We start from the raw sequence: 23158 nt of genomic DNA, 5'->3' as shown, positions 1-23158 counted from the left end.
CCGGAGGACAGACAACATCCTCGGGGACGAGAAAAGACAGTGAAAAGCGGAGGAACTCACAATGATGAAAATTGACTCATTTGAACAATGGACTCATTCAAGAGTGATGGATGGGGTCGCTCTGAAGCAACAGCCAAAGAACACCAACGTGAGAGGGTAAAGTGCGGCAAAAAGAAATGGACTTGGAGTGTCCGACAACCAAATCGCAGTCCTTGCTACGGCGTTACCAAATTTGGTGAAGCTTGGTTCAAAGTGGAAGGGAGGTTCATTGTGCACTGAGTTTGACAGAACTGAGGAGATTTGATAAATAAATAAATAAAAATTTGAAAAATACGTAGGGCTCCAGAGAAAAGCATTATAATCAGAGATTGAACGGATTTGGATAAAACAAATAGGCTAAAACGGTAGGAAACAAGAGCAAGATCTGATATTTTGGCTCATCAAGCTTAAAACGTAGAGGTCGAGTTATATAAATTTTAGAACAGGACATTTGGCAGTCATGAGGAAGCTAGGTTGCTCAATGTACCTACTCAATACAATAGTAAGGTTTTTTATACCACAGTGGAGGTTGGATGGTCAGAAAGTTAGGTACGTTCAATTTTTGACATTCACACAGTCATGCATAGGAGTCACAAGGCGACAGTTAACAAGACAATGACTGCAATAGGGGCCACCTACGACTGCACCGACATGAAAAAGTAGAAGTGAGAGAGCAGAGTATGGGATTATATGCTAAAACGTCTGCTATACATTTACCGATAGGAGATTCTATCAAGAGAAGCTACATGAGAGATGGATTAGAATCTCTTTGTCTGCGTGGGTGCGTGTGTGTGTGTGTGTGTGTGTGTGTGTGTGTGTGTGTGTGTGTGTGTGTGTGTGTGTGTGTGTGTTCACACTCTGTGGGTGCGAGCGTGTGAGGAGAAAGAAGGCATGGGTAAGACAATCTCTTTTAAACCAGGAGGCAATAAATGGGAACGCCCCTGTCATAAATAGTTTTTGGTTAAAGGGAATCATTAGGAAGTGTTAAAACTCTTCCCGCAAACACTCCTATTTGCCAGTTAAATGGGCATGACAATTGACTACGAGAGTTGCAAACAACAGATGAAGAGCAGTCCTTGGCAGATTATATGATCAGGACGCTCAAACTGTGTCAAAGACAAATTTACTGCCGCCTGATCTTTCCTCCTCACAGGTCGACAACCCCATCAATCCAGGAGACTGGGTCTACATCGAGGTCATCAAAGGAAGGAACTGGGCCAGCCACGACGGGAGGGACCATTCCAAGTCTTGCTGACTACACATGTTGCACCCAAGGTTGCAGGACCCACAAATGCATTAACGACGACTGCTCTCCAGGAGGAAACTGGATGGGAGCTTTGGACATCACCGCTGTGTGCCAGGATGAGAGAGCCGTTTTCAAGGTGTAAGGGCTCTACTACCAACATGGCTACACCATCGAACGGAACATACTTCATACAGAATGGCTGGTGGCTTTGTGGTCACAAGGTTTATCCGATGCTGCCCGCCAACTGGACAGGAGTGTGTGCACCAGTGTGGGTGACAGACCACACCTACAGGATACGACATCATCTGCTGACAGGAGCACACAACTCTTCTGGACGTCGACGCAGAGCAGTTGCAACCTTTGACCCTCATGACCCTGTCTGGGGTGCGAACGTTCCAGAGGACCATAAAGTATGGTCTGCCGGAGACAAAGTTGTCCTTGCGCTCTTCCCTCAGATTGGGGTTGGGAAACTATCGCTCTTCATCGAGACACTGAACTATCGTTTTCAATCCTTTGTGAATCTCTCGCTGCAAGTCAACGATGGACAAAATAGAGAGATTCAGGCTATTAGACTGATGGTCTTGCAAAACAGGATGGTTCTGGACTTGTTGACGGCAGCACAAGGTGGTGTGTGCCACATCATTGGGACTTCCTGTTGCACATACATACCAGGAGAAAATGACACCCACATAAACGACGCCATGAATTCGCTGAAGAACTTACAGCAGGCCATGTCTAAAGACAAGGTCCCGCATCAGTTTGATTTCTTTTCATGGCTATTCTCTGGCAACTGGTGGCAACTGCTGTTGAAATTGCTGTCTCCTGTGCTTGTTGTGCTGATGGTGTTGTGCTTGTTTACGACCTGCGTTATCCCATGTTTGAAGTCTGCTGTGTCGAAGTTTGTGTCCTCTACTGTAGCCCAGGTTCATATACAACTCCTTAGAGATGACGGATGTGATGACGATGATGAAACATGGATTGCGTAGATGCTGTTCTGTTGAGCATGTTTTACAGAAACTTGATGATTTGACCATCGAAAATGCTTCGCAAGTGATGGATACAATGATGTACTGTTTCTGTGTTTTATTTTTTATTTTTTATTATTCATATCATTCTGGTCGCCTGTGGCAACGGGGCCGTGTAAGAATTTTCCTGCTAATAACATCTGGCCAGCAGGTTTTTCGCTTACACAGTTTTTATTTTTACTATTCTTCTTTCTTCATTATACATATATATATATATATATATATATATATATATATATATATATGTTTTTTCTTACTTGTCTTTGTTGTTTGGGGTGACATACTCATATGATAAAACAGGAGGGAGATGTTAGGGTTTTCCAGGTTATCTTTATCATAGGATTATGTTGGAATGTAGACTATAATGATTAACCAATCTTGTCTTGCTCTCACAACGTAGTAAACTAAAGTGGTTGCTTCCTCTGCTTGAGTGACCAGCTGCAGAGGAAGCAATCAAAGTTGTTCTGTTTCCCACAACATCGTAAAACACCCCCTGCTCTGATCTTACCAGAGGCTGGGGGTTCACCAAACATGTCCACTGTTAGGTTCAGATTCAGCAAAAGGATCAGCAGTTGAGTCTTTTCTCGCGAGGAGTGCATCCAGACTTACAGCAATCCAAAATACACTCAAGGTCTTGTTTACACTCCTTTCTTTTTATTTAGGAATGCCCTACCTACAATGTGAGACTAGCCCCTGATAGGTGGGGGGGAAAGCGTGGGCTTTGTCTCATGAGAGAAGAAACGAAATTCTATGTGAAACTAGAAGTCGCAGACAGGATCCCATGAGAAACGAAAAGTGAATGTTATGGGAAACAAAGTAGTCATGTGAAAAGAGTGCATAGACAAAATGACATGTGCAGACATCAACAACTTTCTTGGATTCCCAGATGTGTAGAAGGTCAGGAAGCTCCAGACAGCATTGTTTGACTTGTTGTGGACTGGGTGATGTCTGCAAGAAGAAACAGCAAGCATTCTGCGCAATAACTTTATTAATAAGTACTCATTAGGGAACGCATGATAACATATATATACAATTTATCTAACAATTCCCCCCTGTTTTATCATAAGTTCCCGGAGAACAACTCATCACCCATATGGCCACTTCAAAAAGATTTTCAGCCAAGGGATCACATTTCGCAAGAACTAACTTACACTCAGGAGGAAACTGAGTCATAATCAGCAAAGCTAGGGTCAAGAAACAAACCGGACAGGTTTACCACAATAGAGTCGCCGACCGGGTCGTCACTAGAGAAGGAACCCGCGTCGATCGAAAGGTCATCCCTTTGGAGCAACGGGAAAGTCTCAGCTGGTGGAGAGATAGCAGTTGTAATTAGTCTGTTAATTAGGGATCGGAGACAAGGGATGCAACAACATCCACACAAGGTCAAAATGGCAGAGAAAACGGCTATGGAGACCAGGGCAGAGGAAACCAGGGTGCGGTATTTTCCGAACACGTTCAACCAGTCGGTCCAAACCTCTGTGTTCACCCCACTGTGCTCCTTCATCTTCCCGTTCAAGGTCCGCAGGCCCTCAAGGGCCTGGGACAGGCTCCCGCCGGCTGCAGTATTATTCGGAATAAACGTGCAACATTGCTCACCGAACACGGCGCAGACACCGCCCTCCTTTGAGAGTAGCATGTCAAGGGCCATTCGATTCTGGAAAGCCATGAGGGAAGTAGCGGCCAGTTGGGAGTGGACCGCCTTGAAACCCGCCTCGGACCAGTTTCCAAGCCTCTGCACGTTGTAATGGACATAGTTAATCCTGTCAACATTTTTGTTAATAGTACACCACCAACACAGGGCGGATTCAAAACCAGCTGCTATCTGATTAACCAGCTTATACTCATCCGGTACTCCTCTAGGAACACCAATGGCATCAATGTAAGTTGGATTAGCCGCGCCCCGCCATTCGGCGTTTCGTTTCGTTCTCGGCCAGAATACGGGAACCACGGACTTAGCAAAAGATGTTAGATCATAAGAGGACATCGGTATCAAATGAACAGGTAGCAATAGGGTTACCAAAGCGCAAATTCCAGAGCTGTTTAAAGGCAACCTATCATAAAGTTTGTTACTATTACACCAAAACCAAATATCACTACGAGCAATGGGCAAAAAAGGGGCAGTGACATTGGTCATGGACCCACACCATGGAGTAGGTAGGGCGCCGAGCTTCTCACCGGTACCAGGTAATCTAATACATGTAAAATTACCCTTAGCTACATCGGACGAAAAAAGGGGTTTATATTTTGTCATAGAGGCAACAGGGTAAACCTTATCCCATTTAAAACAATCATGAGTGGGTGAAATGGATAGGCTTAACATTAAAGTAACAGCACACTTAGGACCTATATTCGCAGGTATGATTTTCAAAAGAGGTCTTGGACCCATGCATGCAATGCAACTGGTGTCAGCCATCTTTGCGGCCTGCTCAGCCATAAGAAGCCAGTTGTTGGTATGACCGCTTATCCCTGTGGAGGCCACAAAATAGCTGTCTACATCAGTGAGGAGCGTACTTGTGATTTTTGCTCCCGCTGACAGGGTGTAATTATTTGTAACGGGACGGTCTGCGACCGACATTGTTCTATTAAGGCAAATAGCAATAGGAAAGCGAGGATCGATTCCAGAGGACCAAGCCCACAGTTGAAAACCCCAACAAGAAGTGTTAAACAAGGTGGCATTTGGAGGACGAATTTGACCATCAGGGAGTGTAAAAGTCAAAAGGAGGCTTGTGCCCTGATTCTTCAAAGTTACTCGTTTAGCAAACACAGCCTCTTCACTGGAACCAGAGAGCGGGGTGACCACTTCAAAACCTTTCAACTTTTCATAGGTAAAATAATAGAAGAAGATGTATTAGGAGCCACAGTAAACATTAATGAGTTATTGTAAGTCCAAGACAAAAGCCATGGTACGCAAGTTGGAACGCGGACGGTTTCTGGAATACAAACAACATGATCAAAAGGGGATTTAGTGTCGCGCTTATGTCTAGCAATTTCTCCCCATGAGCCATATCGATTAGAATTAGCGTTAGTAGCCGCCTGAGAGAAGAATGTTCGAGGCTCATGGTACTCTATCCCTCCAAATAAAATAACCCCCGAAAAAAACACAATGGTAACACAAACCAGCAAAAGCAACCAAAAACACATGGCAGACTTAGCGCAGGCCACAGCCTGATTAAAGCACTCACCAAATGACTCTCTAATGCTCATGTTTTTGGATCTCCTCAGAGTCAACACCCTGAGCTTCGGGTTGGTGTCTTGGAAATTGGCTTCTGCTAGCTTTCGTGTCAACCCTGGATCTTGGCACCAGGATCAGGCACTATTACCAGACTTTGCTCACCTTCCGTACTTTAGGTTGGGTCTGCAGAGATCACCTTTTTACAATGAGATAAATGAATCCACGTGTTGCGTTCGGCTATTTTCAAAGCATTAGGTGTCGTGAGTAGTACCAAAAAAGGACCTTCCCACTTGGGTGAATGCCAATTCTTCCTCTTGATACTCTTGATCAAGACCCAGTCTCCCGGTACCACTTTGGGGTCTTCCTGCGGAGAAATGGGTTCATCATCAGTGTTATTGGTTAGATTCTTTTGACGTTCCAACATTTTTCTCATGTAATCAGCTAACGTGGCTTCCTCGGGGATCTCCCATGTGTTCTTGAACTGAGGAAGCCTGTAAGGCCTTCCAAACATTGTTTCATAGGGAGTTAGCCCTGTTGTACTTGTAATATTTATGTACATTTTGACCAGGTCTAAGCACTGAGTCCATGGTCGTTTGGTTTCTTCCATACATTTCTTTAATCTGTTTTTTATAGTCGCGTTAGATCTCTCAACAACTGATTGTGGACGATAGGAACAACGGTTCTTTAGATTTATGTGGAACATTCTCCCAATGTGATCTGATTTACAAAATGTGGACCATTGTCGCTGTAAATTTCTTCTGGAATACCGTATCTTGGAATGATGTCTTTGCATAAGGCCTTTGCCACCGTGAGTACATCAGCATGTTTGGTAGGAAATGTTTCTACCCATTTAGAAAATGCGTCTATTATGACTAAACAATATTCTTTCCCTTCACATTTATGTAATTGGATATAATCCATATGTATTGTCTGAAATGGATACAATGGAGTCGGGAATTTCCCTCTCTGAGGTCTTAAATTGCCTTGTGGGTTATGTTTAGCACAGATCAAACACGCTCTGCAAAATTGTTTTGAAAAAGCTGCAAACCCGTATGTTGTATAAATAGCTTCAACTTGTTTCACCATACCCCCCGTCGAGACATGGGTGACCCCATGACTCGAAATAGCAGCCCATTTGAACAAGTTATGAGGCAAGACAGGTTTGCCCAAAGGTCACACAAAAAGACCAACAGTGTTTTTAGTTGCACCCCGTTTTTCCCAAGAGAGCCGTTCCTGGGAGGGGCTCTGAGACTGCAAGTCAAGCAACACATCAGGGGGGATGTGTGACATCGAATCATGAGCCGTGAGAGACGAGAGGACATGGAGCAGGCCTTCTGCAGCGGCCTTCGCGGATTTGTCAGCAAAAGCATTACCGAGAGAAACAGGATCAGAGCACGCAGTGTGAGCAGCACACTTGCAAACCGCTACCTTTAAAGGTAGCTGGACAGCGTCCAAAAGTTGAGTCAGTAATGTGGAATGGGTGACGGGCTTCCCTGCAGAAGTTATCATGCCACGGTTGCTCCACTGCTGAGCAAACACGTGTACTGTAGCAAAAGCATACTGACTATCAGTCCAGATAGTGACGGATTGGTTTACAAACAATTTGCAGGCCCCAGTCAAAGCAATGAGCTCAGCGGCCTGTGCAGACATATTGGATGGCAGTTTAGCAGCCTCCAAAACCATGTCGGCAGTAACAATGGCATACCCAGCAAGGGTCACACCAGATTCATTTTTCTTAGAAGACCCATCAACAAAAACCACATGACCACCTGGCAGAGGCGTATTTTCCAAATCAGGCCGAGCCTTAGCAACTTGTTGGGCAGCATCGACACAATCATGGAATTCGCCGTCGTCAGGAAGGGGAATGAGAGTGGCAGGAATGAGTGTCGTGCATCTTTCAACGGTCAGATGTGGCTGAGACAGCAACGTAGCCATGCAGGAAAGATGACGTGCAGGCGACAGAAAAGCCACTCACTCACTCACTCACTCACTCACTCACTCACTCACTCACTCACTCACTCACTCACTCACTCACTCACTCACTCACTCACTCACTCACTCAATCAATCAATCAATCAATCAATCAATCAATCAATCAATCACACAGGTGTTAATTAAATCGCAATTACATTGCAAGCAATTTAAACTCTAATGGAATATGTGGATGTCCATATCCGTTTCATCAAATTCCAATCCAACTTTACCTTTGTATAAGGCACAGGTGTCAAATTGTGCTTCATATACATGTGCCATCACTCGAATCGCAAATTATCTTCACTTTTAGTAATATGTTAAATTTCAAATATCAGACCAGTTTTTACTTGTTTGATTTGAAAGCGAGGTACTCGTCAGCTTGTTCCGCAGCCCCCACAATATGAGGCGCTCACACATCTACGTGACAGTCATACCGGCCCTCCAAAAGAAGCCATGACTAAACCGCGGCCCGCGAACAAATGAGTTTGACACCCCTGGCACAAGGGCCTTCTCATTGATCAATCGCGTATCTTAAATCATGCTTTTCCTCCTTTGAAGCGACTATGTACTTCAAACCCAAACGGCACCATTTTATAGGGAAAAAAATTGTCGAATTTATTCGTTGTCGACATAATACTGGTCGCAAATTTGCATGTAGAGCATTTTTGAGTTGTTGATCATAGACATCAGTTGAACACTCTTTCTGGTCTGTGTCTAAAGTCTTCAAACAACTTATCTTGTTTTTGTTTAGTCCGGCCAATGTCTGTGTAACTTGCTCTACGTTGAAATTTTATTTTTATCCTGCAATAGTTGGTCAATTTGTATTTGTAATGGCACCCCGTTATATTCCAATGGACGGCCCTGGAGATCAAAAGGATTCCAGGTGTCTTTAACGCTTGCCCAATGTTTGGTTAAGGATGCCATGAAAACCTGTTGTACTTCATCACCTCTCAAATTATAGGAAGCAATGAGTTGTTTAATTTGGGGTACAAAGACGGAAAGGATGGTTCGCTTTGCCGTGCCACAACATCTGTCTCTGTAATTTGATCATTTTTCTCATTTTCATTCATCACATTCTCAGCTGCGGTTCTTAAGCGAGCTCGCGCTGACACTGTGTCATCATCTTCCTGTCTGTGCAACAGCAAGTTCTTTTTTTATCTTTTCTTCGTCTTCCTTATCTTTCAATTTCCCTCACATCTGGGAAAATGAGAATGTAATTTTGCTTTTTAATTTTTAATTTTAAGTCTTGCAAAATTTCTATATCCTTACTGCACCGAGATAAACTGTTAAACATATCTTAAAAAATAAACAAACAAAAACAATCTATGCTCTTCAAAATGGGTCCCAAATGTCAGATTACAAATCAAACCTCCTCCTTCACTCTCACATTTTTTGATAGAACAGTCTACTTAGCTAGACACTGTCATATCATACCAAATAATGGCCTGGAAATTAAATATAATGTTGTTGCTGTGGTCCCTCAAAACATGTGACTAGAATTTGGACAATTACTAACCCCCATCAATCGACAAATTATCTCCTCACTAAAGTCCCAGCCTGTTAACCTATCTGCATCAAGAAGGCATTTGTAATGCAGGGGATAAGAGAACAACAAGGAACACCTTAACAATAAACAAAATAAACCCAAACCACAAACAAAACCAAATAAACTAGGCCCATGACCTATGTAAACCAACAACGTGCAGAGAGAGGGTCAGTACTCCAAATATTTCCCCATTAAAATTTAAGCATTTTTGTGTAGAGCACCATTGATTTCTAATCATTGACCTAAGTTTATCCTTAATTCAATCCCAATCACGAATGCCCACTACTTAATACTTTACTTGGTGTCCTTTTGATAAAAAGTGCCCCCCTTGCAATGTTGTTTTTAACTCTAAGTGATTCAAATCTTTGACTTGTCCTTACATGTGTCCTTGTATAGTCTTATGTCATAACGAATCAATAATTTAATTTTATCCAATACTACAATGTATGTTCTCTCCTACTCTCACATTTTTATGAGGGCTGGGCACTCTCCTCGTTGGACGAGTTTCTGACCACAACCCTCAGATTATTCTATCATTTCTAATTTTTACATTTAACAATGCAAATCTGATAAACCATTGTCTAGCACACCGCTTTCGTGCACCAATTTAACGCAATTCCAACCTTTATAACGAACTGATACACAAAGACAAACATACACAGAAACAAACACACGGGCCCACAACATAGACATGACAATCTTCCCAGCTGATAACAAGGGTGGGGGGAGCAACTGAAGTGCGGAGAGCCTCGCCACTGCCACGTCACATAATGCAATCCCCTCTGTCCAAAATATGCATTTGCCAAGATATTTTATATTTTCGGTGTCGACCGCTTGCATTTTAATTCATGTCGGGGTAGCGGCTTTTGTTTGCTATTTGATTTTTCATGGTTTATTTCTCTAAATTTTGGAGTTGGCAATTCGAAAGGCACCTACAGTTCCCTAAAGCCAATTTAATTCACAGGACAGTGGTAAAATATTCAATAAGTGGTAAGTCTCATTTCCTCTGCTTTTACACAAAACCACTGTTTACATAAAGGAGAGCTCAAATGAGATCACTCTCAGTCAAACCATACACACACACACACACAATGCGCATCCTTATCGTCTCACATGCTAGCGGGGGAGTCCGCCCTCCCGTGGATCTTTACAAAATCTAAACTCTTTAACCTTCCTATTGCGTAAGAAAAACTTATTTTTGCCTTTTTCTCAAAGTAGATATAAAACCTATCTTTTCATGGATAAAGAAGCCAAACCAGCTAAACAAGAGTTAAAAAAAAAAAAAAAACACCCCTGATGGCAGCAGAAAGCTAACACATTAGGAAGGTTAACTAGGAGGCCCACGACACCTCAGCGGAATTTAACTGCTCCAAATTACCTGTACTTCTTTAGAAAACAGATGGGTCCGCTCTCCCATGGAATTTAACTGACTCATCAGTCAGGGGACTCCATCATCCCAGCGGAATTTACTGTTTCTAATTGCACTTGATAGGGTCTAGAATTGTCAAGGTTTTAAGTGACCTCTTGTCACTGCACTCTCATTACTTCAACAGAATCAAGATTCGTACTCACAGTCTGCTGGGCCTTCTCCTCGGATGATCTCGTCAACCACTCCGGTGTCCAACCGACTGATCGAGACAGCCCCGTGAAAAGGGTTTCTCTATCTATATGCCTTGGCCAAGGACTTGTCCTGCGTCGAAAAGTCGGCCGGAACCCCGAAATAGGTCTTTTGAGATCCCGGACGAGCCCCCAAAAATCTGTTAGGTTCAGATTCAGCAAAAGGATCAGCAGACAAAACCAGTGAGACAGAATGTTGAGTCTTTTCTCGCGAGGAGTGCATCCAGACTTACAGCAATCCAAAATACACTCAAGGTCTTGTTTACACTCCTCTCTTTTTATTTAGGAATGCCCTACCTACAATGTGAGACTAGCCCTGATAGGTGGGGGGGAAAGCGTGGGCTTTGTCTCATGAGAGAAGAAACGAGATTCTATGTGAAACTAGAAGTCGCAGACAGGATCCCATGAGAAACGAAAAGTGAATGTTATGGGAAACAAAGTAGTCATGTGAAAAGAGTGCATAGACAAAATGACATGTGCAGACATCAACAACTTTCTTGGATTCCCAGATGTGTAGAAGGTCAGGAAGCTCCAGACAGCATCGTTTGACTTGTTGTGGACTGGGTGATGTCTGCAAGAAGAAACAGCAAGCATTCTGCGCAATAACTTTATTAATAAGTACTCATTAGGGAACGCATGATAACATATATATACAATTTATCTAACATCCACTCTCACCCCCACTCTGTTCCTCCTAATAAATATGACCTTGCAGGAAGGAGACTTTTCAGACTTCATTCGATTATCACTGTTCAGACAGCGACGAATGGACTCTCCACCTGCAGGTGTCCAAAAGGACTTACTTGTCTCCCGTGTGGTTCTTGCAAAATAAGTTGGAGTGAGCAAATCTCTAACAGTTTCCATTGCTCTAAGTAAAGTAAGTGCATTATCACGTAACAGTCTCTCTTTCAGATGTGTATCACTTATGCTGAACACCAATTTATCCCTTATCATGTCATCTTCATGTCTTCCAAACTCACAGTTTTTGCTCTTTTGACGTAGTTTTGTGATGAATCTGTCCACCGATATTCCTGATGACATTGTGTGCAACCAAAACTGATGGCATTCAAAAACAACATTCTTTTGTGGACTGCAGTAGTCTCTGAATGCCTCCGGAACTTCCTCCATCATTGCTTCCTCTCTTTCTGGGGTAATGGTAAGTGTATTATACACTTCCAGCGCCTCCTCGCCGACAGTGTGAAGCATGATGGCAATTTTGACCTCCTCATTTTTACCCACTGCATCAGAAGCAACCATATAGAGCTGAAAACGCTGCTCCCACCTGCGCCAGTTTTCAGCGAGGTTCCCCATGAGAATCAGCGGAGACGGTGGCTTGAACTGCTCCATGTCGGCTGTGTTAGCTCCCGTTAGCTTGCCGCTAATCTTCGGTTAACACGTGTTGAATACAGTCCTTGACTTACTCCGTAACTCCGTCTTCTGACACCATGTTGTAGCTTTATGCTCTGATGAACTATTGTAGTGTTGTCACTAAAGGGAAATGTGCTTTCGGGAGTTTGCAAACATATTTTTTAAGGTTGTGTTAAACTTATAATCATATTAATATCTAGTATTGGAGTGCTCGTGTGGATTGGTGGGTGGCGAAGAATGTGCAGGCAAACTGCATGAACGTGTTTTCTTCGAAGTGTTGTGGAATAGGCCCAGATAGGGAGTACCGGACGAGAACACCTCAAGGTCGGTGAGAAGCGAGAACAACAGCACGTCTATGTGGCCGGGCTTCGCGGGAAAAACCCAACCGCCTGACCTCAGCGACACCTGGACGGGGAGGAGATGACCATCGACCAATCATCTCACAATATTTTGCATGCTTTAATATTCATATTGTGTTTCTTCAAAACTGGGCAACCCGGAAGAATGTGTCGTCTTTTGGTGGTCACAAAAACGCACGAGCTTTAGCGTGAGGGACCCGGGACCCAGGCCTGTATTAGTGCGCTTTGTCAGGAATAAACAATTGGTAAATTTGGTCTGATTGATCTACTGGTCTTCTCTTTGACAGAACAAACTTGCAAAATTGTTAGGTGCGCCAGTGTGTGGATTAGGACATAGCAATTTATGTGTTAAGTGTTTGTTAGAGATTTGCTCACTCCAACTTATTTTGCAAGAACCACACAGGAGACAAGGCAAGTTCTTTTAGACACCTGCAGGTGGAGAGATCACTCGCTACAGGAATGAAATCTGAAAAGTCTCCTTCCTGCAAGGGCATATTTATTAGGAGGAACAGAGTGGGGGTGAGAGTGACTGAAAAGGAAACCCTTGTGCTCTAGTCAAAACATATCAGGGGATGTTTTACGACCTTGTGTAGGATGAGACAAGGTAGGTTATTTATTACCGGTTGCATTCCAACATAATCATACGATAAGGATAATTTGAAAAACCCTAACATCTCCCTCCTGTTTTATCATATGATTATGCCACCCCAAACAACAAAGACAAGTAAAAAACATATATACATGTATAATGAAGAAAGATGAATAGTAAAAATAAAACAACAAACAATGATAGCAACACTTTCCAGTGAAGATGAGGCATTACCTCAATACCCCAAGATCAAACTTATTGTGTAAGCGAAAAACCTGCCGGCCAGATGTTATTAGCAGGAAAATTCTTACACGGTCCCTTTGCTTAAGACGACCAGAATGCTATCAATAAAAAACAAAAACACAGAAACAGTACATCATTGTATCCATCACTTGCGAAGCATTTTCGATGGTCAAATCATCAAGTTTCTGTAAAACATGCTCAACAGAACAGCATCTACGCAATCCACGTGTCATTATCGTCATCACATCCGTCATCTCTAAGAAGTTGTATATGAACTTGGGCTATAGTAGAGGACACAAACTTCGACACAGCAGACTTCAAACATGGGATAACGCAGGACGTAAACAAGCACAACACCACCAGCACAACAAGCACAGGAGACAGCAATTTCAAAAGCAGTTGCCACCAGTTGCCAGAGAATAGCCATGAAAAGAAATCAAACTGATGTGGGACCTTGTCATTAGACATGGCCTGCTGTAAGTTCTTCAGCGAATTCATGGCGTCGTTTATGTGGGTGTCATTTTCTCCTGGTATGTATGTGCAACAGGAAGTCCCAATGATGTGGCACACACCACCTTGTGCTGCCGTCAACAAGTCCAGAACCATCCTGTTTTGCAAGACCATCAGTCTAATAGCCTGAATCTCTCTATTTTGTCCATCGTTGACTTGCAGTGAGAGATTCACCAAGGATTGAAAACGATAGTTCAGTGTCTCGATGAAGAGCGATAGTTTCCCAACCCCAATCTGAGGGAAGAGCGCAAGGACAACTTTGTCTCCGACGGACCATACTTTATGGTCCTCTGGAACGTTCGCACCCCAGACAGGGTCATGAGGGTCAAAGGTTGCAACTGCTCTGCGTCGACGTCCAGAAGAGTTGTGTGCTCCTGTCAGCTGATGATGTCGTATCCTGTAGGTGTGGTCCGTCACCCACACTGGTGCACACACTCCTGTCCAGTTGGCGGGCAGCATCGGATAAACCTTGTGACCACAAAGCCACCAGCCATTCTGTATGAAGTATGTTCCGTTCGATGGTGTAGCCATGTTCGTTGGAGAGCCCTCACCACCTGAAATGGCTCTCTTATCTTGACACTCATCGGTGATGTCCAAAGCTCCCATCCAGTTTCCTCCTGGAGAGCAGTCGTCGTTAATGCAGACGTGGGTCTTGTTACCTTGGATGTAACATGTGTAATTCACTCCAGCTGGTCTCTCTGTGTAGGCCACTTGTGGTATTGTTCGTCCTCTAACAGTCACATTGAGATTTGACCAGAATAGCTGATCACAGGCCCCGTCAGCAAGTCCAGGGCGGTAAGGGCCGGCATCTTTGACTGTGACGGCACGGTGCTGATATCCAACTCCTCCCATGGATGCCATACATTTTGCTTCAGTGACATTCATTGCTCTGGCCTCCAAGCGAACTTGTGTGGAGGAAGGGGGGTTTTCGAACACACATAACACCCCTCCTGTGTGTGAGCTCTCACAGTGAACTTGACATACCGGTACCAAGTGTTGGTTTCGTATGGGTTTCTGGGGTCCCATGACCAGTCCTCAAAGTTCTCATCATGCGACCATCGTTTTCCACGGGCAACATTGTCATTTGGTCTGTTCAGATGAGTCAATAGACCATAGCACACTCCAACCACAACGCAGCAGAGGATCCATCTGGCATATGGAGCCCCGTTGCTACTAGGATGGCAGAGACACCGGGACATCCCCTCGCCTAGCGGAGTGGGGATCGATGAATTCTTCACCAACATTGAGACGTCTCACCCTAAACGATGGGACTCCTTTGTAGTTAGCCTTCCCCACCACTCCGAATTAGGGGTCCAGCACTCTCTGCAACTTGCAGTGGCTGAGGTGAATCCAACTGGGCCGTTGAGAAATCTTAACCGCCGTGGGAGTAGCAAGCAAAACTTGAAATGGTCCCTCCCACCGCGGGCTGGCCCAGTTCTTTCTTTTGATGACCTTGATGTAGACCCAGTCTCCTGGATTGATGGGGTTGTCCACCTGTCAGGGGGAGAGATCAGGCGGCAGTAAATTTGCATTGGACACATCTTTCAGTTTGAGCGTCCTGATTAGATAATCTGCCAAGGTCTGTTCTTCGTCTGCTTTTTGCAAATCTGCAGGGAACACTGGTAGTCTGTATGGTCTCCCATGTATGACTTCAAAAGGTGTTAGTCCTTCGGAAGTGGGAGTAATTCTCATATAGAGCTTCACTAAGTCGAGGCACTCTGGCCAAGGTCTGCCTGTTGTTTCCATGCATTTTTTCAACCTGCTTTTGATAGTAAAGTTTGCCCGTTCAACCAGGCCTGCGCTCGAAGGATGCCAAGCACAGTGGTTTTTTTAACGTTATTCCAAGGTGTACAGCCATGTTCTGCACAACTTGGTTCACAAAGTGTGGACCATTGTTGTTAGGGTTTTCAGGTTAGTTTGATCCTATGATTATGTTGGAATGTAGACTGTAATGATTAAATCAACCACGTCTGGCCCTCACAATGTAATAATTAAATCAATCACGTCTGGCCCTCACAATGCAGAGTCTGTTTCCCACTATAGTGTAAAACACCCCCTGCTCTGATCTTATCAGAGGCCGGGGGTTCACCAAACCTGTCCACTCCCACCCCCACTCTGTTCCTCCTAATAAATATGCCCTTGCAGGGAGGAGACTTTTAGATTTCATTCCTGGAGCGAGTGATCTCTCCACCTGCAGGTGTCTAAAAGAACTTGCTTGTCTACCGTGTGGTTCTTGCAAAATAAGTTGGAGTGAGCAAATCTCTAACATTTTGGTGCCGAAACCCGGGACCCTCATACCCATCATCTGGCTGACGGAGGACGACGCGCTGTACACCGTCGACGGGCCAGCGTCCACTAGCCGGACCTGGTAAAGAAAGACCTGGGAAGGAAATTCTTCGCTGGGCCAGCATCTTAGGTCTGCCTTCGTCTGACAGAGGTGGATTGACGGGACCCGGCAGTGCAACGAACCAGGGGACAAGTAAGTTCTTGAAATTGTGTTGTGTTGTTAAACGCGTAACACATAGAGGTGCACGGGAGATAGCTTGGGTTCAAGTCCCAGTGGAAGAAACAGGCTAAGAAAGGCAGAGCTTCTTTTTCGTTCATCGAAGAAGTGTGTAGACTCTTCTTTGTCTGTTTTTCCGAGCTGAGGGATCTGGCTTGGGTTAAAGTCCCAGTGGAAGGAACGTGCTAAGAAACACGGAGCTTCTTTTTTGTTAATCAAAGAAGGGCGTAGATTTTTCTTTGTATGTTTTTCCAAGCCAAAGAATAGCTTGGGTTCAAGTCCCAGTGGAAGAAACGGGCTAAGAAAAACAGAGCTTCTTTTTCTTAATTGAAGAAGGGCGTAGATTTTTTCTTTTGTCCGTTTTTCCAAAGCTGTTTGGGAGGGTTTTACACCCATCCCTGGATAGGCCTAAAAAAGCGCTATAGTTTGTGTGATTGAGTGTGTGACTGGTAGGATAAGTTGACTAAGAAGCAGTTCTAGCATTGATCCACGGCAATAATACAGGCTAGTGATTTGTTGAAAGGTCAATTTAAACCTGCATTGAGGATCCTCAAAGAAAAAGAAAAAAATTGAAAAAAAAATTGTAAAACCTTAAGCTACTAAAATTAAGATGGGAAATAAAAACGGTAAATCTCTGCCTCTTGACGGAGATGAGAAGTACATGGCGAGTAGATTTCTTAATTGTATGCAATATATGCCGAAGTGGAAGAAAATGTATGGAGTACAAGGAAATTTGAAATGTGGAAGAAGTGGTAGAAGTGCTAGAGTGTGGTTGAAAGCTTCACAAGAAAGAAGAGAACAAATCCAAAAGACAAAAGATAGAAAGTTGAAAAGTGATGAGGCCGCCATTCAATTGAGATTTGAAAAAGAATTCAGGGTGCATAGTGGCATCCCATTCAATGATACAGCTGAGAGTGCTTATCAACAACAGCTTAAAAATGCGCTCCTCACTAATTTCCGCCCTGAAATAGGCAACTGGGTGAGGAAACATTTGGTGGAAGCGGATGTTGCAAGTGTGACAACAACTATGCAATGGGCCAGACATGCTGGAAAAGTGATCAAAAAAGGCAAAAGTTCTGATGTATTTCATCTAGATAATGATGATGATGAACTAGATGAAGATACAACAGTCTTCTTCCAAGGGTCCAAGCTAGGCAGAGGGAGAGGTAGAGGCCAACAAGGTCGCAGGCCGCCATATAATTCAAAACCCCCACGAGATTCTGACAACTGTTGGAACTGTGGGAGACGAGGACACTTCGCACGAGAGTGTCGTTTTGCAAAACAATATCAATCAAAGGGTGGAGGAAGGAAAAGAGGAAAAGCCTCATTTTTAGCATGACAAGCTTCCTCCTCTTTGACCGCTTATGCTCATACAGAGAAAGAAAGAATAGATGCCCATATGACAGCAAAACATGTCATTGTCAGATTATTAGAATTTTTTTTAGATTATTAGAAGTCCTGTCCATCCAAGAAGTATGACAATGCTGTTTGTATGCCCAAATTACAAATGACTAGAGCTCAAATTGTGTTACACTGAAGTTAAAATATGCAAATCAAGTGGTAAAGAAATGCAACTTGCTTCTAGAAGATAAATAAATAAAATTAGAATGTGCTGTCCTCGTGTGCATGGGAGGGACCAGCTCATGATCGACCACAGGAAATGGCCAGCCTGTGACGAATCATTGTGGCTGAGACCTACCTTTTGCATGCGAGAGCTGTGCATGTGTGTGCGTATATGTTAAAATGATGAACATTGGCTAAAGTTTTAGTATAAAAAAAAATTTGCTAGACTGTGGTCTATCCAATTTGCACCGCAGAACAGAAATGATTTTGAAAGATAAAAATGAGAGGAAAAAGAGAGAAATCTGTTTGCAAGCAGAAACTAATCCACACTAGTGCATGTAAAGTGTCGAGCCCACATGAGAAATTCGGAAAAAAAAAAAAAAAATGACAGAACATGCTTTCAGGAATTGGAAGAAGCTAAATTGTGAATTTAAGATTTTGCAATGCTACATTTAATAGGAATAATTAATTGGTTGTGTTATAAGATTATGCAAAATTCTAAATGCAAGCTAAATCTGAGAGATTGAGTTCTTCAAATTTAAAAACAAAGAAAAAATTCAGATTAATTTGCCAGTTGTTTGTTTTAGTTAAGTTTTTTTTGAATTGGTGGATTGTTCTACCAGGAAAGCTAAGTTGAAAATGATATATGAATGTTGTGTGGTGAGCTTGGATGAATTGGGACCAATGTGATAGAAAGACTCCTTTTTGGAGACTGCGTGTGAGATGCAAATGAACATTGATGAATGATAGCCTGAATGAAAAGAAATTACAGGTTGAATGGTTGAAGTTGTTGGTGGCTACTATAGAAAATTAGTAGAGCGACTTTGATGAAAGAGTGATTTTGAGCAGGTTGAATGTTAGAAAGAAACACATAGCTTTTGGATTGATAATTAACTAGAAAAAAAAAAACTGGAGAACCAGTAACACATGTAGAAGATGTGTGAACTGAGAAATTGAGAAGCGTTTTGGAAAGAAAGTCAAATTAAATGATGATGGAATCGTATGTAGTAAAGAACGCATTCTCCCAAAAAGTTTGTCAAGGTGTGAGGCATGGGCGTTGCCAAGCCTCAGAAGGGGGGGAGTGAGTAGGACTAGGACAGATAGTGGAAGATAGTAATAATACAACACTTTATGACAATGAATTTTCGAATACATTTGGTGTTATATTGTGGTAATTTTTTTGTTCTGGTGTAGATAGTTTAGCAACACGAGAGATTTAGAGGTTCAAAAGAAAGACAGTTAAAAGAAAACATTTTTGATTTGGACAATTGCAGGCTAACAGGAACATGAGAAAGATAAGAACTACGAGGTGGGATCCAATTTCATTGGGGAGATTGAGAATTCACAGCACCATACTCTAAGTCACATTTTTGAGCAAGCATGATAATAACATGTGAGAGGTCAAGACATACAGATCAGGGCTTGATGTGGAAAGCAGACCTCGATGAGTTGATTTTCAATAATGATACTGAAGACAACATACTGTCCGATTAAATTGGAACTATAGATAAAATGTAGCTCAAAAATAGGATGAGTTGCAGGATTTACGATATAAAAATGAGACCGCTGTTATTAGGAGAATTTGAAGTTTGGTAAATAAACATTACCAGCAAATTGATGGAAGCAGCTACATTTGGAAATAGTCTTACAAGTTTTTACGTCCCAGCTTGTCATTCTCAGTGTCAGAGTCCCTGAAACCCAATCCGAGACTTCGCCTGCAGCCGTGAACAACCACAAAATGGTGCCTGGCTCTGAAGCACCTTTGACCTTTGGCGAAGGACAAGAAAAGACTGCTGTTGTGCTTGGAGGAGGACAAGTACACTCCGGAGGAAATACAACATCCTCGGGGACGGAAAAGACAGTGAAAAGCGGAGGAACTCACAATGATGAAAATTGACTCATTTGAACAATGGACTCATTCAAGAGTGATGGATGGGGTCGCTCTGAAGCAACAACAAAAGAACACCAACTTGATAGGGTGAAGTGCGGCAAAAAGATATGGACTTGGAGTGTCTGACAACCAAATCGCACTCCTTGCTACGGTGTTCCCAAATTTGGTGAAGCTTGGTTCAAAGTGGAAGGGAGGTTCATTGTGCACTGAGTTTGACAGAACTGAGGAGATTTGATAAATAAATAAATAAAAATTTGAAAAATACGTAGGGCTACAGATTATAATCAGAGATTGAACGGATTTGGATAAAACAAATAGGCTAAAACGGTAGGAAACAAGAGCAAGATCTTATATTTTGGCTCATCAAGCTTAAAACGTAGAGGTCGAGTTATATAAATTTTAGAACAGGACATTTGGCAGTCAGGAGGAAGCTAGGTTGCTCGATGTACCTACTCAATACAATAGTAAATTCTTTTTATACCACAGTGGAGGTTGGATGGTCAGAAAGTTAGGTACGTTCAATTTTTAACATTCACACAATCATGCATAGGAGTCACAAGGCAACAGTTAACAAGACAATGACTGCAATAGGGGCCACCTATGACTGCACCGACATGGAAAAGTAGAAGTGAGAGAGCAGAGTATGGGATTTAATGCTAAAACGTCTGCTATACAGTTACCAATAGGAGATTCTGTCAAGAGAAGCTACATGAGAGATGGATTAGAATCTCTTTGTCTGCGTGTGTGCGTGCAGATGTGTGTGTGTGTGTGTGTGCGTGTGTGTACACCCTGTGTGGGTGCGAGCGTGTGAGGACAAAGAAGGCATGGATAAGACAATCTCTTTTAAACCAGGAGGCAATAAATGGGAACGCCCCTGTCATAAATAGTTTTTGGTTAAAGGGAATCATTAGAAAGTGTCCAAACTCTTCCCGCAAACATTCCTATTTGCCAGTTAAATGGGCACTACAATTGACTACGAGAGTTGCAAACAACAGATGAAGAGCAGTCCTTGGCAGATTATATGATCAGGACGCTCAAACTGTGTCAAAGACAAATTTACTGCCGCTTGATCTTTCCTCCTCACAGGTCGACAACCCCATCAATCCGGGAGACTGGGTCTACATCGAGGTCATCAAAGGAAGGAACTGGGCCAGCCACGACGGGAGGGACCATTCCAAGTCTTGCTGACTACACATGTTGCATCCAAGGTTGCAGGACGCACAAATGCATTAACGACGACTGCTCTCCAGGAGGAAACTGGATGGGAGCTTTGGACATCACCGCTGTGTGTCAAGATAAGAGAGCCATTTCAGGTGGGGAGGGCTCTCCAACCAACATGGCCACACCATCGAACGGAACATACTTCATACAGAATGGCTGGTGGCTTTGTGGTCACAAGGTTTATCCGATGCTGCCCGCCAACTGGACAGGAGTGTGTGCACCAGTGTGGGTGACAGACCACACCTACAGGATACGACACCATTTGTTGACAGGAGCACATAACTCTACTGGACGTCGACGCAGAGCAGTTGCAACCTTTGACCCTCATGACCCTGTCTGGGGTGCGAACGTTCCAGAGGACTATAAAGTATGGTCTGCCGGAGACAAAGTTGTCCTTGCGCTCTTCCCCCAGAGTGGGGTTGGGAAACTATCGCTCTTCATCGAGACACTGAACTATCGTTTTCAATCCTTTGTGAATCTCTCACTGCAAGTCAACGATGGACAAAATAGAGAGATTCAGGCTATTAGACTGATGGTCTTGCAAAACAGGATGGTTCTGGACTTGTTGACGGCAGCACAAGGTGGTGTGTGCCACATCATTGGGACTTCCTGTTGCACATACATACCAGGAGAAAATGACACCCACATCAACGACGCCATGAATTCACTGAAGAACTTACAGCAGGCCATGTCCAATGACAAGGTCCCACATCAGTTTGATTTCTTTTCGTGGTTTTTCTCTGGCAACTGGTGGCAACTGCTTTTGAAATTGCTGTCTCCTGTGCTTGTTGTGCTGATGGTGTTGTGCTTGTTTACGACCTGCGTTATCCCATGTTTGAAGTCTGCTGTGTCAAAGTTTGTGTCCTCTACTGTAGCCCAGGTTCATATACAACTCCTTAGAGATGACGGATGTGATGACGATGATGAAGCGGGGATTGCGTAGATGCTGTTCTATTGAGCATGTTTTACAGAAACTTGATGATTTGACCATCGAAAATGCTTCGCAAGTGATGGATACAATGATGTACTGTTTCTGTGTTTTTGTTTTTATTGATGGCATTCTGGTCGTCTTAGGCAAAGGGACCGTGTACGAATTTTCCTGCTAATAACATCTGGCCAGCAGGTTTTTCGCTTACACAATAAGTTTGATCTGGGGTGTTGAGGTAATGCCTCATCTTCACTGGAAAGTGTTGCTATCATTGTTTGTTGTTTTTATTTTTACCATTCTACTTTCTTCATTATACGTATATATGTTTTTTTTTTCTTGCTTATCGTTGTTGTTTGGGGTGGCATAATCATATGATAAATCAGGAGGGAGATGTTAGGGTTTTCAGGTTAGTTTGATCCTATGATTATGTTGGAATGTAGACTGTAATGATTAAATCAACCACGTCTGGCCCTCACAATGTAATAATTAAATCAATCACGTCTGGCCCTCACAATGCAGAGTCTGTTTCCCACTATAGTGTAAAACACCCCCTGCTCTGATCTTATCAGAGGCCGGGGGTTCACCAAACCTGTCCACTCCCACCCCCACTCTGTTCCTCCTAATAAATATGCCCTTGCAGGGAGGAGACTTTTAGATTTCATTCCTGGAGCGAGTGATCTCTCCACCTGCAGGTGTCTAAAAGAACTTGCTTGTCTACCGTGTGGTTCTTGCAAAATAAGTTGGAGTGAGCAAATCTCTAACAATTGTCACTGTAAATGGTTTGGGGGATGCCATGAGTTGGTATGATGGTTTTGCAGATAGCTTTTGCCACTGTTAAGGCATCTGCGCGTTTAGATGGAACTACTTCCACCCATTTTGAAAATGCATCAATCATCACTAGGCAGTATTTGTAAGGTCCACTTTGTGTGAGTTCAATAAAATCCATATGCATGATTTAAAATGGATAAGAGGGTTTTGGAAATGAGCCTCTCTTAGGTCTCATGTTTCCTTGTGGATTATGTTTCACACAAACAGGACATGCTTTACAAAAAAATTTTAAGTAAGCATCTAAACCAAAGGTAGTGAATTGTTGATCTATGATGGACTTCATCCCTCCTGTCGACACATGGCAAGGCCCATGTGTCGCAAGTGCTGCTGCCTTAAAAAGTGATTTTGGTAAAACAGGTTTGTCATTGATGCGGTGGATATTATCTGTATCCACTATTGCACCTTTTGTCGTCCACATTCGTTTTTCCACCATTGGAGCATTGCCCTGCATATCTGTCAGTACAGTCTTATCTATGAGTTGTGTGTCCTCTGAACCCATTAAAAAAAATTCATGGCCATGTCTCCCTGCAGCTGCT

The 23158-nt window shown here is 43.2% G+C and overlaps 1 long non-coding RNA gene across 1 annotated transcript; it reads left to right on the top strand.

The window, feature by feature from the left end:
• Window positions 1-216: 216 nt before the first annotated feature.
• LOC137839711 (uncharacterized) lies at window positions 217-22499 on the top strand. The gene is made up of 2 exons (XR_011085824.1): window positions 217-838; window positions 20400-22499. It is a non-coding gene; the product is annotated as an uncharacterized lncRNA (long non-coding RNA).
• Window positions 22500-23158: the final 659 nt, after the last annotated feature.

The sequence above is a fragment of the Syngnathus scovelli genome, chromosome 19, assembly GCF_024217435.2.
Source record: "Syngnathus scovelli strain Florida chromosome 19, RoL_Ssco_1.2, whole genome shotgun sequence".
Lineage (NCBI taxonomy): Eukaryota > Metazoa > Chordata > Actinopteri > Syngnathiformes > Syngnathidae > Syngnathus > Syngnathus scovelli.
The sequence above is the reverse complement of the archived record's forward strand: the minus strand, read 5'-3'. Positions and strand labels throughout refer to the sequence as shown.